At 36.6% G+C, this 10423-nt stretch overlaps 1 pseudogene; it reads right to left on the reverse strand.

Annotated features, from left to right (window-relative positions):
- Positions 1 to 576: 576 nt before the first annotated feature.
- Positions 577 to 1468, reverse strand: LOC116083938 (annotated as a pseudogene).
- Between the last annotated feature and the right edge of the window lie 8955 nt (positions 1469 to 10423).

The following is a 10423-nucleotide window of genomic DNA, read 5'->3' on the forward strand; positions in this document are numbered from 1 at the left end:
TTTTGAGGTTGCTTATGTATACTATTATATTATCCATAAATAGTGATACCTTGAGTTCTTCCTTTCCAATTTGTATCTCTTTGACCTCCTTTTGATGTCTAATTGCTCTAACTAGAACTTCAAATACCGTATAAAATAGATAGTCAGAGAGCGGGCAGCCTTGTCTTGTCCCTGATTTTAGTGGGATTGCTTGAAATTTCTCCCCAATTAATTAGATGTTGGCTGTTGGTTTGCTGTATATTGCTTTTATTATGTGTTTAGTATGTTTAGTATATGCCTTGAATTCCTGATCTTTCCAAGACTTTTAACATTAAGGTATGGTGTATTTTGTCAAAGGCATTTTCAGCATCTAAGGAGATGATCCTGTGACTTTTTTCTTTTAGTTTGTCTCTATAGTGGGTTACATTAATGGATTTCCATATATTGAAACATCCCTGCTTCCCTGGGATGAAGCCCACTTGGTGATTCCTACTTGGTGAATGAGGTTTTAATGTGTCCTTGGATTCAGTCTTCAAGAATTTTTTTTTTTTATTCAAAGTGTCAAAGTGACTTTATTGCTTGTGTATACAGCAGTATTTATGCCACTAGAGCAGAGGCTGTGGACAACTCATATTTCCAATTGGGTGGGAGCACCCGTTTAATTTTTTTTTGCATTTATGAAGTGTATTGTATTCATCATTTGTTGGCACATTGTAAAATGGCAGTCTCTTTCAAACCCTATCTATGTTTTCTTTATCTATCTATCTATCTATCTATCTATCTATCTATCTATCTATATTTGTGTGTGTGTGTGTACATGTGTACGTGTGTGTTATTTTCTGAAAAACTATAGGTATATTGGAGAGAGGTGGTTCATTTTCTTCCTCTTGTACCTCAGTTATCACTAATATTGCCAGGTGATCTTTGTCAATATCTTTTTCAGTCATATCTATTCTTTCTTTTTATTAGATATTTTCTTTATTTACATTTCAAATGATATCTCTTTTTCCAGTTTCAAGTTTCCCCTCAAAAAAAAAAAAACCCAAAAAACTCTGTTCCCTCTCCCCTCCCTCTGCTCACCAACCCATCCTCTCTTAATCTTATAGTATCGAGCCAACTGGTGAATTCTGCTTTCTATGAGAATCAGGCAGAATTTAACATCCTTATCATTTCTGTTCCTCTCAAGGTGTTTTCGTACAGCAACTGCTTTCTTAGTCAAATGATAGAGATTGTCAGGGAGATCAGGGGCAAGGCCTTTGGACTTACGGATTCTCAAGATTTAATTACCAGTCACAAAACAGACCTGTGCCACACCATGTGAGTCCCTCAGGATCACACCTATCTGGGAGGGAGTCAGGCCTTTATTGGCCAACTTGTAAATTTGTTCCTTCACCTCATTAGATATAAACTTCAGTCATGTGGGAACACTACAGAGGTAGGGCAGCACTGACTGGGACAGGCCTTTCCCGGGAGCATGCATGCAACCCATGATGGCAGAGGTCTGGCAGCAAAGAAGCAGTTTGCAAGAATTTTATTAGGTATTTTTGCATTGATATTCATAAGGGAATTTGGTCTGAATTTTTCTTTCGTTGTTGGGTTTTTGTGTGGTTTAGGTATCACAGCATAACTATGGCTTCATAGAATGAATTGGACAGTGTTACTTCTGTTTCTATTTTGTGGAATGGTTTGAGAAGTATTGGTATTAGGTCTTCTTTGGAGGTCTGATAGAATTCTGCACTAAAACCATATGGCCTTAGGGTTGTTGTTGTTGTTGTTGTTAGGAGACGTTTATTAACTGCTTCTATATCCTTGGGAGTTATGGGCCTATTTAGATAGTTTATCTACTCCTGATTTAACATTGCTACCTGGTATCTGTCTAGAAAATCATCCACGTCATCTAGATTTTCCAATTTTGTTTATTATAGGGTTTTATGGTAAGACCTACAACTAAGAAAACATGTGGTGTTTGTCTTTCTAGGTTTATGTTACCTTGTTCATTGTAGTACTTTCCAGCTCTATCTTTTGACCTGCAAGTTTCAGCATTCCAGCTTTCTTTACATCCAAAAGAATTATATATATATATATATATATATATATATATATATATATATACCACATTTTCACTATCTATTCATCAGTTGATGGGCATCTAGTCATAGACCTCAGAGGAAAACCTACTACTACTATTTTGTTAAGCTGATATAGCTTCCAACTACCTTCTTATACCTAAAGGATGTTTATCTTTATTCCTATAGTTAAATGCAGCTCTCCCTCCTCAGAGTAGTGTTTTCTTGCACCAGGCAGGCCATCATGGAGAATCACAACTGTCAAAGTGCATAGATTAGTTGACTGTGGAGTGTCCATCCTCAAATAAGATGTCTACAACACAACTTCTATAGCCCCAGCAAGGAACATCTCAGAAGAGTGGGTGGAAATACTATGAGTGCTGGAGAACTAAGAGAACTGCTGCAAAGTAGTGTCTCCTGGACATTTCAAAGATGTTGCACCAATGAACTCCCAGCATATTGTTACCTGGATAAAAATTGCACAAAGTCACTCCAGTCAACCAGCATGAACGCGGAAAGCACATACAAAGCCCCACTTTTATTTGAAGAAGTACAGGCAGCTGGTGGCTGCTGAGGTAGGGAGATTCAATTTTGTTCAGGGACAAACCTTCTGACATGTCGTCCCTGCCCAAGTAGTCACCCATACACCCAGGTTTACAACGCCAATGCTATGCTATTTAGATATAGATCATTTGTGTGTGTGTGTGTGTGTGTGTGTGTGTGTGTGTGTGTATCACTGATAGTTATAGAGTAAGAGGTGGCAATCATGAATTTGAGAGCAGTAGGTGAGGAAGACATGAGAGGAGTTGGAGGGGATAGAATAGTGGTAGATACCATGAAAATACATTGTACCTATGTGTGGAGTTTTTAAAGAAATTAGTTCAATGTTTTAAGTAGATTAGGCATAATTTCCCTTGCAAATGACAGCTTACTAAGAGTGTTAAAGGATGGATTTTATTATTTACTCATATGCTTGGAAATATTATTATAAATTTTTTGCAAATAGTAAGAACAAATCCACATTTCCATGCATACTGCCTAAAGGGAAGTCTATGCATATAGTATGTTCTAGAGGATCTTTAAATAATAAATTTAACAATCCAAGATGAGAATTTCTGACCATTTATAGTTTATTCAGTTTTGTAGCTGATGAACAGAAGTATATAATAGATCACTGACACATTCTCATTCTTCCTGTTTTAACCTTGGTTTTCCCCAGAATATGAAGTACAAGTCTTGATACTCACGTATCATATCCACTTCTTCTGAGAATAATATTAATAACCTTGATTAGTTACAGCATTTACGTTTTTCATGTGAACGTTGGATGTTGGTTATTCGCTTTGTTGCTTGTAACATTATGAAAGTGGAAGAGAAATTCTTACTCTCTTTAAATCATTTTCATGTCTGATGGGATTTTTGAGACTGTTCTACAATTTCATAGTTGATTTTTTATTCTAAATATCTCATATAGTATGAAGTTAAACAATAGGGTTGTGTCCTCAGGCTTACTAAAACAAGTAACCTAATGATAACCAAGCTACTACTATAGAAAATATGAAAATAGATATGACTAAATAAACTAGAAACAAAAAAGATTGGGATCCCAGAGCTACTAGGAGGAATCCCTATTGCTTGGTAGTAGTTTTCTTTCAGAGAAATTCTCATCAGATGGAGAAAGTTGCATTTTCCTTGCACAAAGTATGGTTTCTTTAAAATCAGAATTTGTATTCTCAAATCTCTACTCTACAATGCCACCACAAATGCACTTTAGCAGCTGGATGGGATCTAAGGTTCACTTTATTAGATGCAAGCCAGGCTTAATACTGCTCAGGTAACCCAGAACCTGAGATTAGATAGGCCCAGGACCTAGGGCAAACTGAAAAGAGCTACAGGGAGTAGAAGACAACAAGGAAACTAAGCCTTCCAGATGGGATAGGGCTGACACACATCGGAACTCACAGTCACGTGGCAGCATGCTCAGGTCTGGACCTAAAGGGGTCCCAGTGCTGACAGGGAAAGAGGATACAATTTTCCATCCCTAATTTTAACCCAGAAGCTATCTTCAATTGGTAAATGTACACAGAGGAAGACTTAGTTCTCTCCAACAAGAGTCTCAGTAGGAATATAAGCCACACTGAACGGCAGGCTCTATTCCCGGCAGAATATGACCAACACAAAAGCAACTCAATGGCCATCTTAGAAGTTTGGTGTTTTTGTTGTTGTTGTTGGTTTATTTATTTATTTATTTAGTTAGTTATTGGATTTTTTTTGTCTCATATTTCTTTGTCTGGGCAGCTTTTTAAAACTTCCTTTGCTTATTTATTATGATTTTTGCTTTTGTTTTTATGGGTCTTCTCTGTATGTGAATATGTGTATCTATACCTGTATGTATTTTTGGTGCTTTTTCTTTGTCTGTTTTTTTTTTCTGTTTTTTTCGTATTCTGCTTATGTTTTTATTTTATTTTTTACCATTATTTTTCAGCTGCCTGTTTGTTTTACAATGAGAAGGAGAAAGGACAGATGTAGATTGGATGAATGGGGAAGTGGGGATGATCTGGAAGGAATCAGGGGAAGGAACACTATAGTCAGAGCATATTGTATGAAAAATATCCATTAAGAATTTAGCAAGGAGAGAGTGAGGAATTATTTCAGTTTAGAACTCCAACCATGTAGAATGTGAAGGAAAATCTTCCAGAATACTGCTAGCTTCTTAATGGAAACTTCGGAAGCTGGAATAATATTATTACAATTTTGTAATCCTTTTGCTCACTTTCTGTGAAAATACTGCGTGCCTGTGTGTGCATACATGTTTGTGTGCAGTAAATATACATGTGATTACTAGTTTTGTTTTAGTGTGGGAAAGAATAGCAACAGGCATGTAAAGAGCTTGGAGAGAACCTCACCCGCCCATTCATTTGCTGCAGCTATTTGTGCTGGCAGTTAATTTTCTTTGTTCAAATATTTGAGCACATTAAATCTAAAAATGTAGCTGTCAGCTTGGTAAATACGCATTTTTAAATGTTTCTTATACTATGTATCTGTTCAGATCATCTTTGAAATTTTCATTTTAGTTTATACCCTTAAAATTAACATCAGATCAAAGGGATGATCATGTCACCCAAAGAAATATAAGTACAAGATATTTTTCCTTTGGGAGTTATATGTTTTAACTGTTCTATTTCTTTCAGCCTAGAAACATAGATTTCTCAGAGTAACCCCTTTATTGCATGTTTAATATGGCATATTCAGTATTGAATATCACTAGAAATACCAACTGAAAATACAGTTTTCATATTGATTATTCAGAGTGCCAGGGACCAGATATGTTTTAAAGTTCCAAATTCTTTCAAATTTGAATTTAATGAGAAATCTGGGAATGGGATCTAAGCCTAGACATGAAATTTATTCGATTCATGTCTACTTTATGCAGATAGCTACTTATGCAATATTTTTGGTGTACCTGAGTTTTCTTTGCCACACTCTGGTTCAGATAGACAGGAAGGAAGGAAGTACTGCAAGTTTCCATTTCTTCACCTTTTCTTCTATTTGAGCCCTAAGTGGCCTGGGTGATACTTTGCTGAGTCTCCAATGTTACTCGTCTTCTCTAGAGACATATTCCCAGACATATCCAGAAAAGGCTTAATTTGTACTTCCTGGGTCCCACTCAAGTTGACACATAAAATTCATCATCACATTAATTTGAGTTTTATGTATATTTTATGAAAGCACAGGGAAGTCTGGGATGTCTCAACAATTTTTTGTCATAAGAAAGTAAGAGATAATTATCATCATTTCCTGCCATTTGTATTATTATCCAAAATAATTTACCTCAAAGTCAGTTGGAGCAGATCATAAACAACTGTGTTTCTCTCTTCTTATGTGGACATTTTGTCATATGAATTGGTGCATCTAAAAATTGTGTGGATACGTAGACAAAATTCTTTCACAGTCTTTGATATTGTGATAGCTTAGAGGAGATTAATGAATAAACAGATGGGGGAGAGGGAAGAGAGGGGAAGAGAGCAGTGGCTAGAAGATGTGAGTAGCACATTTGCCACTGCTTCTTGCCCAGATCACCTATATTTTTATAACATGAAGTGTAAGTATTTATAGCAAGTGCGTGTAAGTTTTAGATTTTGTAAATTAGAGCTTTTATGCAAGTAAACACGCAACTTGTCTGGAGAATTAATCTTCTGTTGGGTTTCTTGGGATATCTATCAGAAAATACTTTGACAGTTTTGAATCCTGATTGTAAGGCCAATTGAAAACCACAACTCTGTGCCAAAAACTTTCTTCCTTTGAAAAATGGGTCTGGGTCATCGAATAGCTTAGCTCTCTTCTCTCTTTTTACCTCCTTTCTAGATCTCCACAGGGAAGCATTATGTGACAGGAAAGGAAATTTGGTTTTTCACTGTGCTGAGTTTTAATACCGACACAAAAGAATGATTACTTTACATAAGTTTTTGAACCTACAATTGAAAGATGAAACAAAACTCATTACAAGTTCCCAAACCAAACTAAATTGGCAATGAACTCAGAAACCTTACAGTTCATCCTGTCTACACAAGGAAACTCTACTAAAACAAAACAAAACAAAACAACCAAATAAAATATCTAAACTGGTATCAGTGCAGGCAAGATGGCTCAGTGGGTAAAAAATTTTGTTGCCAGGCCAGACCAGCTGATTTCCATTTCTGGGGCACACTTAATGGAAGGGGAGAACCAACTCCTCTAAGTTGTCCTCTGACCTCCACATATAGCTGCAGCATGTGTGTGGCTCCTCCCTACTAAATAAATAAATAAGTGGGGAAAATTAAAAGATAAACTGGTATCAGACAATTTAAACTGCACTTCACACTCCAGTGCTAGATTCAGTGTCCTAAGATTCTTTTAATGGTCTGGATTATGTGAAAGACACATTCATGCTTGTCTGTTTTGTTTGGATCTTAACAATGACACATTTTGGAAATATCCTTCTTGGACTTTTGAGGGGTAGTTTTGAAACTCCCATGAGATAAGAATTCTAGAAGCTTCTGTTCCACAGTTGGGTTTTCTGTCTGCTTTCTTGGTGGTATTAGGTATTTATTAAGACTATTCAAAGGACTGGAGGCTTCCAGTCACCATCTGACCAGAAGCTAAGGCTGTTCCACAGTCCTCTGAACGTAGGTCCCGCCAGGAGAGAGTTGCGTTCCCAGGAATGCTCTCACTTCCAGACTCAGACGTGAGATCAGCATTTTCTTTCCAATAACTGTCCAAAGCAGGACCTTCCAGGGGCACACAGGACACAGGAACAGTGGAATGGCTGGGAAAGGATCCTTCCAGTCTCCATCTGCACCTCGGAGCTGGGGTTATTACACAGGTCCTGCCAGAAGAGAGCTGGTCTCTCAGGAGTGCTGACACAGGGTTCCAGGCCCACAGGAAAGACAAGCTCAAGCCAGAGCCAGCAAGACCAGCTAACACCGAGATAACCAGATGATGAAAGGCAAGTGCAAGAAACTTACCAACAGAAACCAGGGCTATTTGGTATCAACAGAACCCAGTTATCCCACCACAGTGAGCCCTGGATACCCCAAGACACTGGAAAAGCAAGACACTGATTTAAAATCACATATCATGATACTGATAGAGGACTTTAAGAAAAACATAAATAACTCCCTTAAAGAAGTACAGTAGAACACAGGTAAACAGGTAGGAGCCCTTAAAGAGGAAACACAAAAATCTCTTAAAGAATTACAAGAAAATACAACCAAACAGGTGAAGGAAGTGAACAAAACCATCCAGGATCTAAAAATGGAAGTAGAAACAATAAAGAAATCACAAAAAGAGACAACTCTGGAGGTAGAAAACCTAGGAAAGAGATCAGGAGTCATAGATGCAAGCATCACCAACAGAATACAAGAGATAGAAGAGAGAATCTCAGGTGTAGAAGATACCATAGAAAACATTGACACAACAGTCAAAGAAAATGCAAAATTCAAAAAGGAAATCCAGGAAATCCAGGACACAATGAAAAGACCAAACCTAAGGATAATATGTATAGAAGAAAGAGAAGATTCCCAACTTAAAGGACCAGTAAATATCTTTAACAAAATGATAGAAGAAAACTTCCCTAACCTAAAGAAAGAGATGCCCATAAACATAAAAGAAGCCTATAAACTCTAAATAGATTGGATCAGAAAAGAAATTCCTCCTGTGATTTAATACTCAAAACACCAAATACACAAAACAAAATATTAAAAGCAGTAAGGAATAAAAGGTCAAGTAACATATAAAGGCAGACCTATCAGAATTACACTAGACTTCTTGTCAGAGACTACAAAAGCCAGAAGATCCTGGGCAGATGTCATATAGACCCAAAGAGAACACAAATGCCAGCCCAGGTTTTATACCCATCAAAATTCTCAATAAACATAGATGGAGAAACCAAGATATTCCATGACAAACCCAATTTACACAATATCTTTCCACAAATCCAGCTCTACAAAGGATAATAGATGGAAATCACCAATACAAGGAGGAAAACTACAACCTAGAAAAAGCAAGAAAATAATCTTCTTTTAACAAATGAAAAAGAAGGTAGTCACACAAATATAATTCCACCTCTAACAAAAAAATTAACAGAAAGCAACAATTACTTTTCTTTAATATATCTTAATATCACTGTACTCAATTCCCCAATAAAAAGACATAGACTAACACACTGGATACATAAACAGGTCCAGCACTTTGCTGCACACAGGAAATGCACCTCAGTGACAAAGACAAATACTACCTCAGAGTAAAGGGCTGGAAAAATATTCCAAGCAAATGGTCCCAAGAAACAAGCTGGAATAGCTGTTCTAATATTGCATAAAATAGACTTTCAACCAAAATTCATCAAAAAAAAAAAAAAAAGGAAGGACCCTTCATATTCATCAAAGGAAAAATCTACCAAGAAGAACTCTCAATTCTGATCATCTATGCTCCAACTGCAAGGGCACCCACATGCATTAAAGAAGCTTTACTAAAGCTCAAAGCACACGTTGTCCCTCACACAATGAAAGTGGGAGACTTCAACACCCCACTCTCTGCAGTGGACATATCATGGAAACAGATACTAAACAGAGACACAGTGAAGCTGACAAGTTATGAACTAAATGGATTTAACAGATATCTATAGGATATTTCATCCTAAAACAAAAGAATATACCTTCTACTTAGCACCTCATGGTGCCTTCTCAAAATTTTTGTGACCATATCATTGGTCACAAAACAGGCCTCAAAGATCCAAGAAAATTGAAATAATCCCATGCATCCTATCAGATCACCATGGCCTAAGGCTGGTTTTCAATAACAACAAAAACCATAGAAAGCCCACATGCATGTGGAAGCTGAACAACTCTACTCAATAGTAATGTGGTCAAGGAGGAAATGGAAGAAATTAAAGACTTTTTAGAATTTAATGAAAATGAAGGTGTATCATACCAAAATTTATGAGACAATGAAAACACTGCTAAGAGGAAAACCATAGCTCTGATTGCCTCCAAAAAGAAATTGGAGAGAGCATATACTAGTAGCTTGACAACACACCTGAATGCTCTAGAACAAAAAGAAGCAATACACTTAAATGGAGTAGAAGGCAAGAAATAATCAAACTCAGGGCTGAAATCAACCAAGTAGAAACAAAAAGAACCATACAAAGAATCAACAAAACCAGGAGCTGATTATTTGAGAAAATTAACAAGATAGTTAAACCCTTAGCTAACTAACCAGAGGGCACATAGACAATGTCCAAATCAACAAAATCAGAAATAAGAAGGAAGACATAACAACAGAATCTGATGAAATTCAAAAAAAAATCATCAGATCCTACTACAAAAACCTATACTCAACAAAACTGGAAATCTGGATGAAAAGGAAAAATTTCGAGACAGATACCACATACCAAAGTTAAATCAGGAACAGATAAATGATCTAAACAGTCCCATAACCCCAAACGAAACAGAAGGAGTCATTAATAGTCTCTCAACCAAAGAAAGCCCAGGACCAGATGGCTTTAGCGCAGTTTTATCAAATTGTCAAAGAAGACCTAATATCAATACTCTTCAAACTATTCTACAAAATAGAAACTGAATGTACTCTATCCAATTTATTCTATGAAGCCACAATTACTCTGATACCTAAACCACACAAAGATCCAACAAAGAAAGAGAACTTCAGACCAATTTTCTTTATGAATATCGATGCAAAAATACTCAATAAAACTCTTGAAAACCGAATCCAAGAACACATCAAAAGATCATCCATCACAATTAAGTAGGTTTCATCTCAGTGATGCAAGGGTGGTTCAACATATAGAAATCTATCAATGTAATCTACTATATAAACAAACGAAA

Source organism: Mastomys coucha, unplaced genomic scaffold (genome assembly GCF_008632895.1).
Source record: "Mastomys coucha isolate ucsf_1 unplaced genomic scaffold, UCSF_Mcou_1 pScaffold8, whole genome shotgun sequence".
Classification (NCBI taxonomy): domain Eukaryota; kingdom Metazoa; phylum Chordata; class Mammalia; order Rodentia; family Muridae; genus Mastomys; species Mastomys coucha.